Genomic DNA, 22,866 nt, shown 5'->3' on the forward strand with positions numbered 1-22,866 from the left:
GCGGAACATTCCAGGCGCGCGGAACTATCCAGACGCTAGGCGCTAGGAGCAAGGATCCAGACGCCAGGCGTCAGAAGATTTCAAAAATCTTCATTAGAGAGAGAGGTCAGTCGCGAGACTCCTCTTTGAATTTTTAACTTGAACAACTTTCCCCTGGCAAATGTGCAAGATGTCGCACAGGCGGCCGTTGCTTTTGTCAGAAGATTCTGATACTAAGAGAAGCCCCTTTTCATTATTCAGAAGACTCCTTTGTTAGGCAGTTCCTCTCAATGCGGACTCTCTCCTTCATCCATGCTCTTCCCTCGTTTTGATGAGGAGGCAAGAGCTTTGGGAGTTTTTCTTAATAAGATCTCATCGATGTTTGGGTATGATGGCGGATAGAAAATATCTACTTCCTTCCGTAAACCCTAGTGATGAACAGGAATTCTGTCTCTCCGCGATTTATGAAGAAATCACGAAGATTTAAAGAGTTCCTTGATTAACTTCGTTCCTTAAGGATATATATATATGTATATATATATATATCTATATATAAATAGTATATATTATATATATATATATATATAGATATATATATATATATATATATATATATATATATATATATATATATACTCTTTCTATCGTTCTATTAACGAAAAGAACGAAGATAGTAGAAGGTAGTAGAGTTTCTGCTGTATGAGAATACGATACGGTCAATTCATAAACACATACCGTAGTTACTTCTTTTCTGTGCAACTCAATTACAAGTATCCTTCTACGTCTTTCCTAGGAAGGACTACGCTTAAAGGGATTGTTAAGACTACACCTACTTAGCTTCTAGATTTATCGAAGTCTTGTTTCGCTTAAATATGCTTTAATAAGAACTTCCTGAAGTTCGATAATAATTTTATTAAATTCCTTTATTAATTGGAGTAGCTGGCAAACTCTGGAAGAGTAAGCGGGGACTGCTTTCGCTGAGAGCCTGAGACCAACGCAGTACGCCTATGCCAGTTACTGTCAGTACCATGTAGGTGTCAGTCATGAGCGGTCGGGCGAATCTCTCTCTCTCCTGCGGGAGGGAATTTCTTTCCGTATCTCTCCCCTACAATCGCGGTCTTAACCTCGGATTGAGGGGATAATTAAGCTAACATAAATAAATATTGTATGCCTTTTGCTAAGAAGCTTTCAATAAGAGAGATAGTACAACCTTTCAATGCGGTTTACCGTAGGTAACATTATTAAAGGATTCTATCCGCAGCAGAACATTATATTATGTAATGCTCTCAGGCTTACGAAAGCATAGCTTATTAGAGTACCTGCTCAGAAGAAGATGGATGAGTCGGATGGGAAACATTCTCTTTGGGACAGAACTTGTTTCCCTGAATGGACTATACTACGTATATAAAGTTTTTTCCTACTAAGAACGGAATTAACATGTGAAAGGATGTCGGGTACCATAAAGGCACAGCTGTTCTGGCACATAACATAAAAAGAATTAGAAGAAAGCGCCAGTCTGGCGCAACGCGCCAGAAGTACCAACCTGGCGCAATGCTCCAGAAGCGCCAGCCTGGCGCAAAATTTGCGCCAGAAGCGCCAGCCTGGCGCAGTGAGCCAAGAGCACCATCCAAGATTTTCTCGTTTTAGCGAGTTATTAACCTAGGAGTCCAGTAGACTCTCGGACACCAAGCTCGGTAACGGCAAGATTCGTTCCTGATTTCGTTACCCATTTAATCACTTAGGCCATTTCCACGACACTCTCATATCGCATAGAGCATCGAGAATCTCTTTTTTCGCTCCTATTCGCGTTAACAAAGAGATCCTTCTCGATCGACGATAATAACTGTTAACATGTTTAACATTTATTGGGAAGAGTTGTGAGAAGACGAACAGGCTTCCTATAGACTGCTTCCTTTTCCTACTTCTCCCCCGATTGAAGATGACGTGGGGAAAAGCTTCAAGGAAGATTATCTTGCCAGTACAAGAGCAACTGGCCTCTTTGGTGGGAGTGTTAGCGCCTCGTAGGAAGGACGTTGCGCTTCCAATCAAGAAGTCTCGTCCTCTCTCCCCTGCGAAGCGAGAGGCGTCATGCAGACGTGAAGCTTCCAAACATATCGCAGAGGCTTCGGTTTCGAGAGCGAGATCGGGAGAATCTTACGGAAGACACGTAACGCCAGGAGAGACGTGAGACGTCGTCAAGACATTGAATAGTCATTTAAAGCTGCTTTTAGACGCGAGGCTCCAACCAAAATTTTGGCGCCAGTTAGGACGCCTTTTGAGAGCGAAGCGTCTTCCAGGCGCGAGGCGTCATCCAAACGTCAGCAGCCACAAACGGGAGGCGTCAGCCAGGACGCTTGGCTGACTAGAGCGTCATCCAAGCGGGAAGCGTCATCCATTTATGGAGAGAAGCCTGGGCTGTTGGCGCCTTCCAGGACTATTAAAGCGGGGAAGAGGAAGGAATATCATTCCCTTAGCCCCTCTCCTTTTAGGAGTTTGTCTCCTCCAGAGGAAAGACGTACTGAATTAGCAACGGAGACTCATCAGACCCCGAGTTAGAAGTAAACTCGGAGGAGGAGTTTCAAGGAAGAGAAGGACTGTCGAACTATAATGTTTTGACAGCCTTGCTTTCTAGAGGAGTATGGAGACGACTTGACTCCTGCCTCTCCTCCTTCTCCGCGCGCTCTTTTCTCGAGTGCAAAGACGAAGAAATCTTCGTTTTTTTCTTAGAATGAAGCCCGCCATTTGAAGAAGGTGTTAGTTAGAACGGTCTTCTGCATGCCTCCAGCGAGACTAGCTGGTAAAAGAGGCATTTGATATCAGACGGGAGAGAATAGGGGTATTTCTCTTCCGTCTACGTCAGAAGCGGACTTTTCGACCTTAGTTGACGCTTCACGTAGACAAGGTTTTGAACTCTGCCCGTATAACTTGGGGCATTTCAGAACTGGACCATCTCCTCAAGGGACTCTTTCATGTATTGGAAGTTTTCAACTTCTTAGATTGGTCCCTTGGGGTGATGTCCAAGAAAGCCCATGATTCTGAAGGACTCGAACCAGAAGTCCTTCTGTGTATTTTGTCTTGTATAGACAAAGCGGATCAGGATGGCTCGGTTGAGATCTCCTCTTTGTTTGGAGCAGGTCTTCTTAAAAAGAGGACAGTATATAGTGTCTTTTTAACCAAAGCGGTCTCCCACGCTCAGAGGGCAGCGCTTCTGTACTCGCCTTTGTCTGACTTTTGTTCCCTTCTCAGTAGTGAAGGACATTTCTCGTTCATTAACTGAGAAGGCGACTCAAGACCTTCTGACACAGTCAGTAAGGAAGAAGAAACCTGCAGACAGCCCCAAGAACACTGTCATTGTCTGATGAGGAGAAAGACCGGGCCTACAACCTGACACAGATGCGCTAGATGCGAACATATAGGACAGATAAGAGTGTCCGATGTGGACATTGCCAGACATCCTCGAGACTCTACCAAGCTCGAAGCTCCGGCAAGTGGGGAGGAGCCACCCAGGCGCGAGGCGCCAGGCAGGCGCGAGGTACCAGCCAGCGGCGAAGCTCCAGGCAGGCGCAAGGCGCCACTCCAACCGGGCGCGAGACGCCAGCCAGGCGCGAAGCTCCAGGCAGGCACAAAGCGCCAACCTGGCGTGAAACGCGCCAGCCAGGCGCGAGGCGCCAGGCAGGCACAAAGCGCCAACCTGGCGCGAGACGCCAGCCAGGCGCGAGGTGCCAGCCAGCCGCGAAGCTCCAGGCAGGCGCAAGGCGCCACTCCAACCAGGAGCTAGACGCCAGCCAGGCGCAAGGCGCCAGGCAGGCGCGAGGCGCCAGGCAGACACAAAGCGCCAGCCAGGCGCGAGCAGCCAGCCAGGCGCAAGCCAGGCTCTAGGCGCGAATCTCCAGCTAAGACGCGAAGCGTCATCCAGATGCGAGGCGCCAGTCAAGCGAAAGGTACCAGACAAGCGCTAGGCGCCAACCAAGAGCGAAGCACCAGCCAGGCGCGAGGTTCCTGCCAGGCTTCAGGCTTCAGTCGGGTGAGATCCATTTCAAGAAAGCCCTGGTCTTCTTTGAAACATGGAGATCTCCTAAGCACTTCATTAGTGACTTGATTCCTTCAAACAGCTGAGAATTAAAAGCGCAGGAAGTGCGCGCTTTTGCAAATTCTTGTTCTTTACATAACAATATGTCATATAAGACATATTAGCTGTGTTGTACGGTAGAGGCAACTCTGTGTTGACTTCTCATTACACAAAGGATGTCAAGTTAACCTACGAGAGATCCTTCTCTTTTGGTTTATACGTTTCTGCGGATACGTTACTGGGATAAGGAGCCGACACTGATCCTTAACTTTGAGTTAAAGTTTTTTAACTTAGTGAAATTATTGGGGTTTTTGAAAGGAGTGTGGGGATAACTCTTTCCAATTTGAGCGCGAACCCTCGTGTTAGGATCAGGTGATCGGGATCGGTGTTGCGCTCCTTCATAAGGTGTATTGTCATATAAGTGGATCAGCACCCATTGACAAAGTCCTTTCAGGCTCTGCCGAGTAAGTGGATAAGACCCCTTCGGCAGACCCACAAGAACTCTTGGCCATAGATCACATATCTCGCTAAAGTTTCTTGAGGTGATGCAGACTACTGGGCAAACACCCACGAAGTCTACCACCTATCAGGTAGGAACCAAGGTTTTATTTATACCTACAACATATGTTGTTACCTGTCTATTCCCATATAGTAGCTGTCTCTTACCCCCTTTCCCACCGAAGGTGCCAAATCACCAAGCTATGTATATATCTGACAGGTAAGTTGATTGTATGAAAATGATATTGTTATGATACAATAAAGTTTCATACATACTTACCTGGCAGATATATACGATTAGGGCCCACCCAGCCTCCCCGCAAGGAGACAGGTGGAAGAGAAAAAATATGATAGAAACAGGAATGGTTCCTAATCCTGCCACCCAGGGCAGGACGGTAGATCACCTGACCTACCTGCAGCGTGTGCCGCGAAATTTGAATTCTGTCGGGGACGACGGAGTCTTAGCTATGTATATATCTGCCAGGTAAGTATGTATGAAACTTTATTGTATCATAACAATATCATGTTTCTACCAAGCCTACATTCATAATATACTCTTAATTTTAATTATTACTGATACTTCACATGAAAAAGAAATCATGGAAATTAGAAATGTCCAAAGATGAATATATAGTATTAGGAGAAAAATGCCTGCTGCCATATGATGACACAAAATCATTGCAGTTTGGCATTTAAGAAAAATAAAACGGTATTTAGAGATATGTTGTGATGATAATTTGACTGCTGTTCGGGGACATACGTATTACACAATTATAGTATATCATTGCAACTTATAGTACAGCAATTGAATAAGAAATGTTCACAAAAATCAGAATGATCTTCAGAGATGAATATACGTAGTACTGTATGTGAAGAATAGTTGCTGCGGTCGGGAAACAGATTACACAACGCTAGTCAAACACTGCAACTTGTAAGATGATAAGATTTATTTTCTTGACTTATTCTTGTGGTCCTGACAGATAATCAGTAAATTTGTCATGCTGAATTATGTACATTTAAGTAAAGTGAACTGATTAGAATGAAATCTGTACCATTGATAACTCCACAGTTTAACCTCCACTGAAAGTAATATTAATTGGATACAGCATAAAATTGTGATAACCATGCTATATTCGATGTAGTGGTCAGTAATCTTTAGACCACTTTTCAAAATGTAGCTTTTTGGCACAGTAGTCTGACTGGCCAGTCCAATGTAAGATAGATGCTCAGCAGGAAAATTACCATGTCTATTGAGTAGAAAGTATTAATTTCAGATTAAATTGTCCATCCAGAGTCATTGCAAAATATGGTTACTGTATCTGTAGAATATGTTTTCTGCAAAACTTATAGAAGCAGGAATGCGAAGTTGAAACATATTTGGAAGTATATAGTATTTTTGTGGCATTATAAAATAGTCTGCTAAATTGGGATAATGAGGGGTTGCTGCAGACACTAAAGAATGTGTGCTTAGTGTTTGTTGATGAATAATTATTAAATTAAATCTTGGCAAATATGAGTTTTGACCATAAATGAAAGCCAGTAAAATGAAGCAGTGCTTGTTTTTATGTTAAAAAATAGAAGTCAATTAGGTAAGTACTTGCAATGGATAATGTCTTTCATACACAAGATATGAAAGACAAAAGAAATATGTCTATTCACACAAAAGGAAGATTGCATGGAGTTGAAAGAGAGGATGCAAAAAGAGAGATTACTTTGTAGGGAGGTCACTGCTGCTCATGAGCCTATCGTGAATATACGTTGAGCTGATACAGAAGCTTATCTGTATGGTGGATTCGTTAGGGGATGGTGCTTATTAACCCTCTTACGCCGATTGGACGTATTAAGCGTCGAGTCAAAATGTCTCCCGTATGCCGATTGGACGTATCATACGTCGGCTCAAAAAAGTTTTTTTAAAAATTCGCGAAAAAAAATACTTATAGGCCTACCAGCCGAAAACTTTTGTATCACGCGCCTTGGGGGCTTGATGCTGGGAGTTTCACGGATCAAGGCGTTGTTTTTTTGTTTACAATCGCTACGCAGGCGCGCAAGCGCGAATTTCTTTCTTATCGCACTAAAAAGTATCAGTGACACATCTCGGAAATTATTTCGTCACTTTGACATAATTATTGCACCATTTTAAATTATCCTTTACATGAAGTATTATATATGGAAATGTGCGCAATTTAATGCACAATACAACTAAAAAATAATCATGATTGTAGCTTTTATCAGTTTTGAAATATTTTCATATAAATAACGATAAGTGCAAAAATTTCAACCTTCGGTCAACTTTGACTCTACAGAAATGGTCGAGAATCGCAATTGTAAGCTAAAACTCTTACATTATAGTAATATTCAATCATTTGCCTTCATTTTGCAACAAATTGGACGTCTAGCACAATATTTCGATTTATGGTGAATTTATGAAAAAACTTTTTCCTTACGTTCGTGCGATAACTCTTCCGATAAATTTTTTCGTGCGATTTGTCCTAATGTTTACACCCTTTAATTTGCCGTTACATAAAGTTTTATATATGGAAATGTGCGCAAATTTCATGCACAACACAACAAAAAACAACCCATGGTTGTAGCTTTTATCAGTTTGAAATATTTTCATATAATAACGTTAAGTGCAAAAATTTCAACTTTCGGTCAACTTTGACTCTACCGAAATGGTCGAAAAAAAAAAACGCAATTGTAAGCTAAAACTCTTATATTCTAGTAATATTCAATCATTTACCTTCATTTGCAAACGACTTGGAAGTCTCTAGCACAATATTCGATTTATTTATGGTGAATTTATGAAAAAAAAAACATTACGTTCGCGCGGTAACTTCCGAAAAAATCAGAATTTTTTTGTGCGATTGTCGAAATGTTTGCACCATTTAAAATTAGCTGTTACATAAAGTTTTATATATGAAAATGTTGCGTAATTTCATGTAGAATACAACTAAAAATGATTGAAGGTTGTAGCTTTTCTCTTTTTTCGAAATATTTGCATATAAAATCACGATAAATAGAAAAAAACCACGTTCGGTCAAATTTGACTCTACCGAAATAGCTGAAAAAACGCAATTGTAAGCTAAAACTCTTACGGCCTAGTAATATTCTGTCATTTTTCTTCATTTTGAAACAAATTTGAAGTCTCTAAAACAATATTGTGATTTATGGTGAATTTTTGAAAAATATATTTACCTTCACTCCGCGCGCCGATTCGCGGCCGCAAGTCTCCGAAATACGTACATGGCATTATCCTAATATTTGCTCCTTTTCATATTAGCCTTTTTATAGAGTTTCATATATCAAAATGTGCGCAAATTCATGAAGAATACAATAAACAATAACTGAAGGTTGTAGCTTTTTCCATCTTCGAAATATGTCCATATAAAAAAATATATATATTAAAATTTCGACATTCGGTCAAATTTAACTCGTCCGAAATGGTCGAAATCTGCAATTCTAATCTAAAACTCTTACAGTATCGTAATATTCAATCATTTGTCTTAATTTTGAACAAATTGGAAGTCTCTAGAACATTATTTAGAAATTACGGTGAATTTTTGAAATAACATTTTTTTACGTCCGCTCGTTGACGAATTCGTACATCATTTTGTGATAATATTTTTCCGGTGTTGCTTTTATTGTTTTACAATGTATTATATATCAAAATGATCGCAATTTAGTGTACAATACAACGCAAAAAAAAGTAACTGGTTAGCTTTGACCGTTTTTCTGCACAGCGTGATTTGAATACAATTATGTATGAATTTTTTTTTTTTTCGCTACCATATATCGCATTATTTACATATGATAATGATATTATTTTTCATTTCTGATGTTTGCATTCTAAACTTCAGGCAATGACAAAAAAAGGAGCCAAAAATGAACTCTTAATCTTCAAAAGTACGCGCGCTGTAATTTTTTGAAAAAATTATTTTTCCACTTCCGCGCTCACTCCAAACCAGGCCCGGCCATACGGGAGAAGGAGAGGTTTGATTTTTAGGGCTCCGGCGTAAGAGGGTTAATGAAAAATGGTTATACGTATACTATACAATATATGTGAAAAGAGATAGATGTGTGAAAATTATAGTCACAGTAAGTACATACTATTTAGTAAAGGGGTAGTTAAATGAGTTTTTACTAAGGTAAACTGTAGATAACATAATTATAAAATCAGTAGTAAGAGCAAAACCTTATAAGCATCAAAACATACAAGTTACACATGCTGCAAATACACCTGGACTTTTGGATTAGCCTAATCCAAAGTTTATACAACCATCAGTAGAACAAGCACAACAAATGGTTGTATAATTTTTTTTTTAGAGATATGTGTAAACATTCAAACAAATGAGCATTTACAGTACGTATTAACATAGACTTTATTATTACATCTGTTAGTGTTTTGTTGTTTTTAACCAGTTTCCGGCTGACACCAGGAGATTTATCCAGTGTTAAGACCTCGGGTTGTTAGATTTGAAAAATATAAATTAATTAGAAATTTTTCATTTTGAAATGAGAGAATTGCATGTATAAAATAGTTTTAATGCAAAATTTTTTAATACCATGTATACCTTTTCAGACTTGTACGTATAATTGTAGAAGACTTGGTGGATATTTGGCAACAGATCACCGTATGGATTTGTTGAGAAATGCATTTCGAAATGCATTAAAGAAGCCTCATCCTGGTTCAGTCATTAGTGACTCCAGCTTAAGCAATACATTGAATATTGGTGGTACTCAGGAGAGGTTTGTCAATGTTAAACCGTTATTAGCTAAAAAGTTACAGTTAACTGTGCCATCTGGGTCAGGAGGTAGTAAGGATGGTATCAGTGTGAGTACAGGCTACAATGGACATATTCATGTTAGCAACAGTATTGGTATTGTGAATAATGCAATCGGGGCTACATTGAAAAGATCTACCCACAGCCATAATCCATTTGAAAACCAAAAACTGCTGTCTTCCCATGACTAGTGCCAAAGGTAAAAATAAGAAAATTAAAACAAGTGACGGTGCTATCAATATTGTGGGAAATGTCTTGCAACTTGATGCCAGTGGGAACAAGAACCACATTCCTGTTGTTGTCAGCTTGCAAAATGGCTTGTGGTCCAACACCACCAGGACATAACTTTTAAGTCAAAATGTGGCAGCCATTGCAGGAGTGAGAAACTCTACTACTCAACCTATACGAATAAACCCTTCCACAAATACTACGTTCGTTCGTGACGCACAGGTGACAGACTCTCGTCCAGGAAGTACAAGTGAAAATACTAATATAGTCCTGGGTTCTGGGTTACCAAGTGGAAGCATCGTTATATCAGATGCTTTGGCAAAATCTTTTAAAAGTGACGGAAGTGGAAGTATCCGATTAGAACTTCATAGCAATACTTTTGGGGATGCATCCAGATTGGTCACAAATACTGCAAAAGGTAAGTAGCTGATTTATTTGTTTGCAGTGTATTTTTGTAAAGTAGTAGAAAAGCATTTTATGTAGTTTTGCAAAGGCTGTTAAGCCCAGACCTCACAGAGGCAAGGCATATGAGGCTGGGAGGTTCTATAAAAATGTGCAAAGTATTCACTGTAAAAGGGTGTATTTTCTTAAGGTTTTATGTCACGTATTCTTCAGCTACCCAAGAATGAGTTTCCATTCTTGCGCATAGAATTCCTACCTTCCTGTGCCTGTCCATAACATGGTTTACCTGGTGGGTTACCTCCCATAATTGGGACATACAAGAAATGCACTTGCCCCTCTGTAGAATGTCTGGTGAGTCAGCTGTTTATTCACCATTTGAACATAGGATTGGAGTATTTTGCATGTCTTAAGCTCCATCCTCATGATCCTCATTTAGCCAATTCAGAATAAATAAGAATTCAGACATATCATGCTTTCTAGATCACTAAAATGTTACGGGCACCAGCTGGCTAATGCCATTTTTCAAGGACAGGAATTTGACATTCATACCACTTAATAAGGTGACTTGGGTCATTTCCAAACCGTATATGATTTTCGCCTCTGACCTTTGGTTTTGTAACGCCAGTTAGATTTATGCCGAAAATAACAATTTTTCAAATTTTGTCTCCTCCCTTGATAATTAGTATTAAGACCTTTGATTACTACCATATATGTATAGACCTGATGTAGACCTCCAATCAAATGAAGAGTTATTCTTTTGCTTGATATGAATTTTTTCATAATGGTAAAGATTTTTTTGCTAGATATGAATTTTTTCATAATGGTCAAGAAATAAACCCTATAAATCAGGAAAAATTTTTTTAGAAAAAAAGGAACAAAAACTGGAAAGACTAAGGAAGAAGATAGAATTTAAATGTCAATAAGTATAGTTTTGAGATACGGGCGTTCAAAGTTTTTCTTTGTATTTTTACAAAGACAGTATTAATAAATCATGATTATTATGAGTTTTATACTCCCTTTTGGATATTAATAAACCAAAACTATGATATTTATCATAATTTAATTATAAATGAAGATCCCTTTGTTCAAAGTTCGTAGCCTGGGCACTGCGTCAGGCGAGACTGGGTGTTCCTTCTCGCACAACACTCTCTCTCCTTCACTAACTCCGCTATTATCGCCAATATTGTGATCTTCTGAACTCTTATTAAAGTCAATTTTCTTCCGTATGTTAGCGAGGGGTTTTGCTTGTCTTTTCCTCTTTGGCACGATGAAAATCTTGCTGAAACAAAGAAAAACAGATGTAAAAGCAAGCGAATGTCAGATGAAACTCAAACGTACCGTCTATCATGTTTCTGCTCACACTGGAGGGTGTAAAGCTGAGTCTTCCCATCTTGTGACTCATGGAATCTCTACAGATGCCATTGGTCACAGTTTGTTTGATAATAATAATAATCAAAATTTATGATAACAGAAGAAATACTGCATTTTCTTGTACGGATCAATGTTTTTGGCTTATTGAGTTAGTTTTACTAATTACCCTGTAACTATAAAAGTAAGAGGAATTTTTACAAAATATTTTGGATGAGCATGAGCATTCTCCATTGCCATACAAAGCTCCATTAATTTTTTAATGATTTTGCGTTTTTTGCCCTATATTGGCCGGTCGGTACCTTTAAAGAAAACCAATTGAAGCTGATGCTGTTAGACAGGACTTAAATATCCATTGTAGTGTCTTCAGTATATATCCCATGTCTTGAAAAGTTCTACCATATTTTAATTTAGAGAATAAATATTGGTGATCCAAGCAGTTCCTTTAGAATATTCAAGAGAAATGCAGCCTAGTTGTTAAACAGCTGTTAAATGAGCCTTTTTATGTAATATGTTTCATTTTGAAGTGATCAACAAAAATTTGACTGCCTATGTAAGCAGTATAAGAATATTCTTATCCCATGTAAATCTGATGAAAATTTATATGAAAAGTTTTGACCAGTGAAAGTTTACAATGTGACAAATTGTTTGTTAAAGCGATTTTAAAGCCTACGGCCACCGCACACCTTTCGTAGTACTAGACCAGTTAACAGTGCCTTAGACCAGCAAAGGGCACTGCAATCCCACAATGGCGCAATAAATAAAATTATATTTATGCAGTTATAGTACTATAGAATTTACTGTAACAGTATATTATGGTATTATAAATATTGTAAAGTGAAAAAGCCTACCTTTAATCCTTTGGGTGTCAAGAGTATGTAAAGATATAATAAGGGTTTATACAGTGTACAGGTAGCTATAGTGTTCAAGTTAAGATAATTCGTCTTATGATAATCCGATTTTACTAGAGACCTAATTACAGTAGCCTAACTTTATCCCATCTTCTAGTTAAATAAGTTCAGAAGCAGCAAAAGAGAAAAATGAAAGTATGGTTTTAACGTTAAACTCGTTGCATTAACGTGTACAGCCAAGAACAACCGAACAAGAAACAACTTTATTTTTCCAAGTACAACTGAATTGGATAACAAGATCTGTTTGGCTTGTACTTCAACCATCGTACTATAGTAAACAATTATCGTAATTGTTATAAATGACGTTACATAGAATAGGACTGATATCTTAATGTAATAACTTTATTCACTATAGATCAAAGAGCAATAGGGACATATACTGTTAAATTTAAACCTAGTTGTAGCTGAAGCTGAGAAAACTGTTCAAGCTGCTAATGACCATTATCGTGCATCGGCAACAAGGAAAACACTCCAGTAAATGTATGCCAAACACAAATAAGATTGAGATAAAATGATATTAATCAAAACTACTGTGCTTGAAAGTAAACCTTTTACTGTTGATTTCACACCGATGAAAAATAAATATAATGTAAAGTTTGATATAAAGGAAAATTGCGAAAGTAATCACGTAATTGTTTTACTCGATAAACATGCCGCCAACGTAATCTGTTAAAAAAAAAAGAAAAAAAGATTTAGTTCACAATTAGGAGACATATTCAAGTCATATTTCCACCTAAAAACACGTATAAGGAAAAATAATCTTGTCTCATGTAAGTCAAGTATCTAGATATTCCCTTATGTTAACTAGAAGCAAGAAAATTCGCTCAGAATTGCATTAAATATGGCGAAACAAACTCGTATTTGGCATATGATGATTTCCAAACCAAAACATTGACCCTATGTTAGTAGTATTTTATAATATAATACGTAATGTGAAAGTACATACAATTTTATTGGATAAGTGAAGTAATGTATAACTTTTTAAAGATTTATTGAAAAGATGCATATTTACTTTTTCTTCTGTGCTTAACTTAATTTTCATCACTATGCCATTTACGTAGCAGCGGCATCTCGAGCTCCTACGGTCATACCTCAATTTTTTGCTCATGTAACAAAGCAAAAAATCAACTGAGTTGCAGGTTATATTTTGTACTTCTATCCCATGGAAAAAACAAACAAATTGCAGTGTTGCAAAATCAAATGTATATGCAAGTTTTGTCTTTTTAAATCACTTCATGCAACAATTGTAAATATAATTTGTTATAGAAATGTGATTCAATGTTATAAATTAAAATGTTGTTATTCGGGCGTGACTGAACAACCTATTCCCTTCATCAATGGGAGGGCTGTTGCAAAGACTTCAAATGGACATGCGTACTGCCACTGTATCATATTTATAGTTCAAAAAATTAAAAAAATACCCTGTAATATATTTTTCATACACATTTTAAACAAAAAAGCATGAAAACTTATAACAAAAAGCTGAAGTTTCATAAAACAAAATGAGTTATAATTAGCTACCAAATTAATAAAATATAACCACGTGAAGTCTTTGTAAATGCATTTTTCGGAAAAGCGGCAGACAACAACGAACATGAAAAAGCATCCTCTAATAATGCGGAGGGCAGTTACAAAAGGTGCCTTAATTTGTATCATATTTATGTACCAAGTGGAAATACTCCATAACTACCGTAAATATATTTTTCCATACACATTTTAAACATGAAAGCATAAACATTTATAAAATCAATACATCAATTGCTAAATTTGCACTATATTTTCGGAAGAGCAGCAGGCAGCGGCTTACAAGACCGAACATGAAAAAACATCCTCTTTTGTTCATGCCACTTACCTGACAGATATATATATAGCTGTATTTTCTGACGTCCGACAGAAATTTCAAAACTCGCGGCACACGCAGTGGGCGGCAGGTGGTAGTACCCATTCCCGCCGCTGGGAGGCGGATATCAGGAACCATTCCCATTTTCTATTCATATTTTTTTTCTGTCGCCGGCGGTAAACATCTGTTTACAGACCTCTGCTCAGGATTTTTGGAAATTGACTCGCTTTTAAGTATCTGATTGATTTTTTTTGGTATTAAATTGGATTGTTGAATTGGCATGCGCGATAGTGGACCGTTTTTTGATTTTGGATTGACTTTTCTCTAAGATATGTCTGGATCAAGTGTTGTGAGTTTCAGAGTGTGTGTGAGGGCTGATTGTAAGGTGAGGCTACCGAAAGGCATCGGTAGACCCCACACAGTATGTATGAGTTGTAGGGGCTTAATTGTTTGATTGATCATCGTGCAATGAATGTGAGAAATTGACTGATTGATGAATGGAGAGTATATGAGTCCTATCGCCTTAAATTGGAGCGCGATAGGATCAGGAGGTCTTCCTCAAGGAGTGTTCTTCAAAGGTAAGACTAACATCTCTCCTGCACTAACACCTGTAGTGTTTACAACCCCTAAACCTGTGTTGCCTTCGGGCTCTGATTCTGTGTCGGGGAGAAGCGAATGCTCTCTCTATGATTTTGGAGTCTCTTGCACTCTAGAGACCAAAGTGAAAGCCTTAGAAACTGGCTCGGTGCAAGTGTGTGATCGTGCCCCCAGTGTTGTGGAGGGGGCGTCAGATCGGCCCCATAATGCCTCTAGGCCTAGACCTCTATCAGACTCCCAAGACCCAGGGAGGAGGTATGTCGAAAAGCCGCAAGAGGGTTATGGGGGCTTCCCACCGATCTGGCGTCCCTTCGGCAGACCATGTAGCAAAGACCCCAGGCTGCCAAGGACCGTGCACGAGCACGCGTCCTGAAAGAGTGCTTCTCGTCCTCCGAAGCGTCCTCCCCGCGCAAGGGGTGGGAGCGCTCGGAGAGACTCTCGTCCGTTAAGAGAGGACGTTTCTTGCGGAGGACGCTTCACGTCCTCTTTCGCCGCTTTCGTCGGAAGACGCTTATGATGTCTTTCCGCCTCAGAAGAGAGGTAGGATCTCCTCCGATGAGGACGCTAGGTTGCGTGCACAGGCGCGTATACCTGAGAAACAGGTAGCTGTACCTGTGAGAAGGAAGGAGGCGTCCCTCGCCCCTCGTCTTCTCACAGGATCAGTCTGCTTCCTCTGCTCATTCTTCTCCGACGAAGAACATTCTTTTGTCCCTTCAGGACCAGCTATCCTCGCTTATGGCTCAGAGGACTCGCCCAGCAGCAGTCGAGCCTAAGCGGAGGAAGGACATTAGACTGCATGTCAAGAGGACTAAGCAGTCTCCGTCTCCTTCACCTACTGCGTCTCGTTCGCCGATCGCTTCTCCTTCAGCGATTCGCCGATCTCGTTCGTCAGCTAGAAGGACGTTACGTCAGACGCTTTGAGGACGCTCTGTACGAGGACGTTCGGCAAGACGCTCGTCAGGACGCTTGTCAAGACGCTCGTCAGGACGCTTGGCAGGACAGCTAGGCTCAGGACGTGGCAGGACGTTCGTCAGGACGCTTGGCAGGACGCTAGGCAGGACGTTCGTCAGGACGCTCGCCAGGTCGCTACACAGGACGCTCGGCAGGACGCTCTCCAGGACGCTAGACAGGACGCTTGGCAGGAAGCTCGCCAGGACGTTCAGGCCTCCTTTCAAGACGTTTTTTTTGTTTGGGGATTCTGATCAAGAAGTCTTACCCCCAGAAGCTATTTTACGCGCCTCAGGCACGTATGCCAGCGAAGAGATGTAAGGACGCTTCTCGGGTGGCAGGTGAGACTGCCGCGGAAGGCGCTGAGGACCGCTCGTCCTCCTCAGGACGCTCTACCATCAACGAGCAGTAAGCGTCATAAAGAAGACAGCCGAAATAAGGCTGCATCTAGCAAGGATAGGGGTCCTTTGATCTTGCCAAGACCCGCCATTAGGACGCCTTCTCCTGACAGACGTTCTCCTCCGTTTAGAGAAGAAGGAGAACTAAGTAGTTCGGCTGAATCGGGTGAAGAGGAACCTGCTACAGCCCCTTCTATCTCGGACTATAAAGTCCTAGTACGACTCTTGCGTTCTTCTTTGAGGACAAATTTCAGCCCGCAGCTCCCAAGTCTCCTCCTTCACAGTTTTCTTCATCGAAAACTGGTAAAAATCCCGGAGTTTGTAGAGATGAAAACTTCTCTATCAACGAAACGTGCTTTTAAGAAGCTCCAGGATTGGATGATAAGAAGGAGGAGGACCAAGCAAGACGACCTTCGCCTTGCCTCCTACTAGACTTAGTGGAAAAGGGGCATTTGGTATAGAACCAAAGATGAAGTGGGAGTTCGTATCCCTTCTTCGGCTCAGGGAGATTTCTCCAGCCTTGTGGACTTACAGAGGATGGTCGCTTTTACCCTCTGCTAAGGTAACTTGGACCGCGTCGGAGACTGACCATCATTTGAAAAGTCTGCTGCAGGACGCTGGAAGTCTTCAACTTCCTCTTGACTGGTGTTTTGGGAGTTCTGGATATGCAAGCGAGAAGCCCAGAATCTCTTAGTCTGGGGGGAGCTGTCCAGCGTGTTAGCATGTATGGACAAAGCCGTCAGGGATGGTTCGGAGGAGCTCGTATCTCACTTTGGAACAGCTTTGTTAAAAAAGAGAGCTTTGCTGTGCAACTTCACAGCTCGTTCGGTGACGCCAGCTCAGAAAGCGGATTTGTTGTTTTCGCCTCTTTCGAACCATCTCTTCCCCCAGACTTTGGTAAAGGACCTGACGAACAGCTTACAAGAGAAGGCTACTCAGGACCTTTTGGCCCAGTCTACAAGACGGTCAGCCGTACCTTCAACCTCTTCGGCTGCAGTTCGTCCGCCGAAGAAAGTAAAGCCCTTTCGTGGGGCTCCCCCCTCGAGAGCAGCTCCTCGAGGGAGAGGGTTTTCACGAGGAAGAGCTTCTTTTAAGCCAAAGCCTTCCAAGTGAAAAGCATGTCCTTCAGACACCAGTCGGAGCCAGACTGAAGTATTTTGCGGGAGCGTGGAGAGAGAGAGACACGGACTCTTGGTCCCTCAAGATCGTGGAGCAGGGGTACAAGATCCCCTTTTTAGATCTTCCTCCTCTTTCTACGACTCCCAGAGACCTTTCTCCATCCTACCAAGGAGAAAAGAAGAAAGTCTTGTTTGATCTCCTTCAGCAGATGATCGACAAAAGAGCGGTGGAACAAGTCGCGGACCTGGGGTCTCCAGGTTTTTACAACAGAATCTTCCTAGTACCAAAGCAGTCGTCAGGTTGGCGTCCAGTTCTAGATGTAAGCAGGCTCAATCTTTTCGTGGAAAAGATCAAATTCACGATGGAGACGCCTCATTCTGTTTCTGGGAGCGTTGAGACCGGGCGACTGGATGGTATCCTTAGACTTGCAGGACGCGTACTTCCACATCCCGATCCACCCTCTTTCAAGAAAGTATCTAAGATTTGTCTTGAACAACAAAGTATGGCAGTTCAGAGCTATGTGCTTCGGACTGACCACGGCTCCGATGGTGTTCACAGTAGTGATGAAGAACGTAGCGAGGTGGCTACACTCTTCGGGAATAAGAGTTTCCCTATACCTCGACGACTGGCTGATCAGAGCGTCGTCGAGAGAGAAGTGTCTGAAGGACTTGCAGTTCACTTTAGCCTTAGCAAAGTCCCTGGGACTTCTGGTCAACCTCGAAAAGTCGCATCTGACCCCAACACAGTCCATCGTGTATCTGGGGATTCAGATGGATTCAGTGGCTTTTCGAGCGTTTCCCGTCCCAGGAACGTCAGCGGCTAGGCTTAGAAAAGATCTCAGCCTTTCTAAGGAAAGAGACTTGCTCGGCGAGGGAATGGATGAGTCGCTGGGGACCATTTCCTCGCTGGAAAGGTTGTTTCCTTGGGAAGACTGCACATCAGGCCTCTCCAATTCTTCTTGGCAGACGAGTGGAAGGCCAAAGACGATCTCAATGCAGTATTGAGAATATCGATTCCAATCAAGAACCACCTAAGATGGTGGTTGGACCCTCAGAAGCTTCAAGAGGGCGTGTCCCTAAGTCTTTTGAGCCCCGACCTAGTGTTGTTTTCAGACGCTTCCATCACAGGATGGGGAGCAACACTAGGGGGGAAGGAAGTGTCAGGCTCCTGGAGAGGGGAACAGGTAGCCTGGCATATAAATGTCAAAAAGAAACTGGCAGCAGTAATTTCTGTCCCTGCAGTTCTTCGAAAAGAGTTTGGAGAACAAGATTGTTCAGATAAACTCGGACAATACCACAGCACTCGCTATTTAAAAAACCAGGGAAGGAACACACTCCAGAACGTTGTACTCCCTGCGAGAGAGATTCTGCTGTGGGCAAAAAGGAAAGAGGTAACGATCCTGACGAGATTCATTGCAGGAGTGCAAAAACGTCAGGGCAGACCTTCTCAGTCGTCGGGACCAAGTCCTTCCGACGGAATGGACCTTGCACGAGGACGTTTGTCGAGACCTGTGGACGCTGTGGGGACGTCCACTGGTCAGACTTATTCGCAACGTCAAGGAACAAGAGACTTCCTCTTTACTGCTCCCCGGTCCTGGATCCAGAAGCAATCGCGGTAGACGCTTTGCTTTGGAATTGGACGGGCCTGGACCTATATGCCTTCCCACCATTCAAGATTCTGGGGGAAGTCATGAGGAAGTTTGCGGCCTCGGAAGGGACAAGGTTAACCCTGATCGCTCCGATGTGGCCAGCGAGAGAATGGTTCACAGAGGTCATGTCTTTCCTTGTAGACTTTCCAAGGACATTGCCCTGGAGGAAAGATCTACTCAAACAGCCTCACTTTGAAAGGTTTCACCAAAAACCTCTCCGCTCTGAGTCTGACTGCGTTCAGACTATCGAAAAGTTGGCCAGAGCGAGAGGTTTTTCGAAAGCAGCTGCGAGAGCAATCGCACATGCGAGACGTGCTTCCACAAGAGCTGTTACCAATCGAAGTGGGCTTCCTTCAGGGCATGGTGTAAAAAGGAGGGAGTTTCCTCTTCCTCGACCTCTGTGAACCAGATAGCTGATTTTTCTGCTATTTCTCAGAAATGTGCAGAAATTAGCGGTCCCTACCATCAAGGGATATAAAAGCATGTTTTTGTCAGCGGTTTTTAGGCACAGAGGCCTAGACCTGTCTGACAACAAGGATATTCATGACCTTTTGAAGTCTTTCGAGACCTCGAAGGTTCCTCAAATGAGACCTCCATCATGGAATCTGGATGTAGTCCTGAAATTCCTTATGTCGAACACTTTCGAACGCTTCAGACAGCGTCTCTTCGAAACTGACAAGGAAGGCTCTTTTCCTAACTTCTCTTGCGACGGCTAAGAGAGTTAGTGAAATTCAAGCGTTTAGCAAGTTAATGGGATTCAAAGGGGACAATGCTGTCTGCTCGTTGAACCCATCTTTCTTGGCGAAGAATGAAAATCCTTCGAACCCTTGGCGAAGACTTTCGAGATCAAGGGTATGTCAAGTCTGGTGGGCCAAGAACCAGAGAGAGTCCCTGCCCGGTAAGGGCTCTCAAGTTCTACGTGCATAGAACTAAAAGAGGTAGTAGGTCCTCAGGTAACCTCTGGTGCTCTGTGAAGAGGCCAGAGTTACCTTTATCGAAGAATGCTGTTGCTTTCTTTCTAAGGGACACCATTCGGGGAGGCTCATTCATCTTTCCAGAAGACTGATTTGAGCCTCTTCCGAGTAAAAGCGCACGAAGTACGAGCCGTCGCTACCTCTCTTGCCTTCCAAAAGAACATGTCAATCAAGGACATCCTTGATTGCTCCTTTTGGAGGAGCAACTCCGTCTTCGCCTCACATTACCTAAGGAATGTGAGAACGATCTATGACGATTGTAATGCACTGGGCCATACGTTTCTGCGGACACAGTATTGGGGTCGGAAGTAGCTCTTTCCCTATTCCTTAGTTAGGTTTAAGTTAGGTTGTTGTGTTTTTAGGTTGTGGTGAGTCTTATGTGAAGATCTCCCATCCTTTAGTTAGTCTTAAGGGGTTTTTGTGTATAGTTGGTCAGGTGGTGGTCAGTTGCTTCGTTGCCCTCATTTGTATGGCCTCGATGATCTTGTCACGCTGAGGTCTCGCACCCGTTGACAGATCATCCAGAGCGCACCAGCACTACAGGTCTCCACCTGGCTGGCAACTCTGTGATTAAGCAAAAGCAGCCTTACGTGACAGTAATCACATAGTCTACTTTGCAAACAGGTAAGGAACCAAGATGTATATCATCTACTTAATTTAAGTCTCCCAAAAAATCCTATTCTGTCTTTTCCCACCATCCGAAGGTGTGATTCAGCTATATATATACTGTCAGGTAAGTGGCATGAACAAAATGTTATTGTTATTATACAATTAAGTTTGTTCATACTTACCTGGCAGATATATATAATTAAAGTGCCCGCCCTCCTCCCCTCAGGAGACAGAGGCATTAATAAAAAATATGAATAGAAAATGGGAATGGTTCCTGATATCCGCCTCCCAGCGGCGGGAATGGGCACTACCACCTGGCCGCCCACTGCGTGTGCCGCGAGTTTTGAAATTTCTGTCGGACGTCAGAAAATACAGCTATATATATATCTGCCAGGTAAGTATGAACAAACTTAATTGTATAATAACAATAACATTTTATAACGTGGAGGGCAGTTTCAAAAGCTGCCTGGTATCATATTTATGTACAGAAATAAAAATATCTTATACATAATACATTTTCATACACATTTTAAATATAAAAGCATGAACATTTATAAATCGACACATCGATTGCTAAATTTGCACTTTTTTTAACTATATTTTCGGAAGAGCAGCAGGCGGCGGCATAGAACAGCGTCATGGTCATATAGTTTACCCTAATACATATGTAATAACTCTGAATGAAAATTTTTAATATTATTTGCATAACCTCTATGGTTTGAACGGTATTTCTACAAATGTAAGTACTCGTTAGACATACGGCACTTGCAGCACTGTTAACCGAAAATTGTGCCATACCTTAAAATACCTTATTAATTAATACTTACGAAAGCCATAAAACCGATTCGATGCTAAGTAATTGTGCCGCTAACCACGGGCCACATGTACATAGAAACACATTGGTTGAAAAAAATTGCAGTGAGGTGTCAGCCACTAATGAAACCCATAATAATGGGCTTCCCTAATGCTTTATCCTCTGTTGTAGGTCAGGCACCATCTTTTGTAATAGAAAATATGTTTACCCAGCCTGAGCTAATTATTATTGAGATCTTTGGTGAACAAGACTATTGTGTCTGGAGTGCCACAGAATAGTGGTGTTGGTCCATTGTTATTTTTATTGTATACAAGTGAGTCTCCATTTATGAGAAATGAAGCTCCCCTCAGCCTCAATCGAGACATGGACTGGATCAGTGAATGGTGCATTCGGGGGGATATGAGGCTGAACTCTAGTAAAGCGAAAACACATTAATTAGCAGATCTTGTACAGATTTTCCACCCTACCCTTCCCTTTCAGGTGGATGGGGTTTTGCTGAATGAGTGTGAAGCTTTTACTGTTCTAGGTGTAACTTTTAGCAAATGCTGCACAAAAGTTAATTATTGTTTGTAAGGTCTCATGTATTTATAACTGATAAAATCAGTGCAACCTGTTTTAGGTTATTTGTCCTTCCTTTGCTGGAATACTGTTTTCCAGTGTGGATGTCTGCTTCTGCTAGAGATTCATCTCTCAGAGATGTTTGTGTTGGTAGGTTTATGTTTCCTAATATTAACAGTTATGACTGGGACCATCGATGGCTGGTTTCTCGTTTTTCAATATTTCATAAGTTGTATCGTAACACAGGTCTTTCACATTCACAATTGATCCCAGATCCCTTTTTCCTGCTGAAAGCTACCAGATTTGCTGAACAGCAGCACCAATATGCGGTAAATGTGCCTCGCTGTCAAACTTCTAAGTCTCATAGGTCTTTATTGGACTGTGGAACAATTCTCCCAGAGAATGTCATGAAATTGGAACTTGAAGTTGAAGCAAAGATGCAATGCATTACTACCCTATTACTATCCAACTTTTATTTATTATTTTGTTAATCTGTTTTTCTAATAACTGATCTCTCTGTGTTTCCTACTACCTTTTGTTACTCTTTTTGAATGAAAACCCTATTCTTTGGAAGCTTGAATTTAAAGTCTGTGGCTCGTGTGGGATTGTTCCATATGAATAGGGTTCACATCTGAATAATAATGTAATAATAATAATAATAATAATAATAATACTAATATGGTAATGAAGAACAGTAAGAGAAGGAAAACCAACCTCAGTCATGGCATGGATTCACTTCAGGAAAGCCTTTGACATGATATCACACATGTGACTAATAGAATGCTTGAAAATATATGGGGCAGAGGAAAATACTATCAGCTTCCTAAAAAATACAATGCAAAGCAACTGGAATAGGCAATGCGGGAGCCTCTGGTTACTGACGGCTTCTGTTTCCTGGGGGTGTGATGTTAATCGAAAATCGTTGCTCACAGAAATTCAAGAGTATGGGCGCCACAATCCATATTACAGTGCCCTTGACTGGTTATCGATGCTTTAGACAGTGTCACAGCCAGATATTTTGCCCAAATATGTAATAACTTTTAACGAAAATGTGGAATTTCATTTGCTTAATCATTTACTATGGTCTGCAAACTGCATGGTAGCTCTACAAATATGGTTAGGATC

General features: G+C 41.3%; 1 pseudogene; it reads left to right on the forward strand.

The window, feature by feature from the left end:
* LOC135204059 (mucin-2-like) overlaps window positions 1–22,866 on the forward strand; it is a 203,661-nt pseudogene that overhangs the window by 86,847 nt on the left and 93,948 nt on the right.

The sequence above is a fragment of the Macrobrachium nipponense genome, chromosome 44 (genome assembly GCF_015104395.2).
Source record: "Macrobrachium nipponense isolate FS-2020 chromosome 44, ASM1510439v2, whole genome shotgun sequence".
Taxonomy (NCBI): Eukaryota; Metazoa; Arthropoda; class Malacostraca; order Decapoda; family Palaemonidae; genus Macrobrachium; species Macrobrachium nipponense.